The following is a 512-nucleotide window of genomic DNA, read 5'->3' on the forward strand; positions in this document are numbered from 1 at the left end:
CGATGGCTGGTCCCTGGGGCTCTGTCTCTGCCTGGGCCCCAGACACCCCGCTCAGCCCTTCCTGGTGGACGGAGGTGCTGGTGCTGGGGCCTCCGCCGTCTCCGGCCCGGGGAGCGGCTCCCTCCCGTCTCCCTCGCTGCTGCCCCCCCACACCTGGCGGTTTCCGTTGGGTTCTGCGGGAGCACACGGACTGTGTGAGCCACGGACTGTGTGAGCCATGGACTGTGTGAGACACGGACTGTGTGAGCCACGGGCTGTGTGTGAGCCACGGGCTGTGTGTGAGCCACGGACTGTGTGTGAGCCACAGACTGTGTGAGCCACGGACCGTGTGAGCCACGGACGGTGTGAGCCTCGGACTGTGTGAGACACGGGCTGTGTGAGCCACGGGCTGTGTGAGCCTCGGGCTGTGTGAGCCTCGGGCGTCGAGCGCTGCTCAGAGCTTCAGGGAACTGCCCGTCCGCTCCTGGCAGAGGACGACCTGTGAGCAGCATCTGCCCGCAGTCCCGCCCGGC

This window comes from Myotis brandtii, unplaced genomic scaffold, assembly GCF_000412655.1.
Source record: "Myotis brandtii unplaced genomic scaffold, ASM41265v1 scaffold975, whole genome shotgun sequence".
NCBI lineage: Eukaryota > Metazoa > Chordata > Mammalia > Chiroptera > Vespertilionidae > Myotis > Myotis brandtii.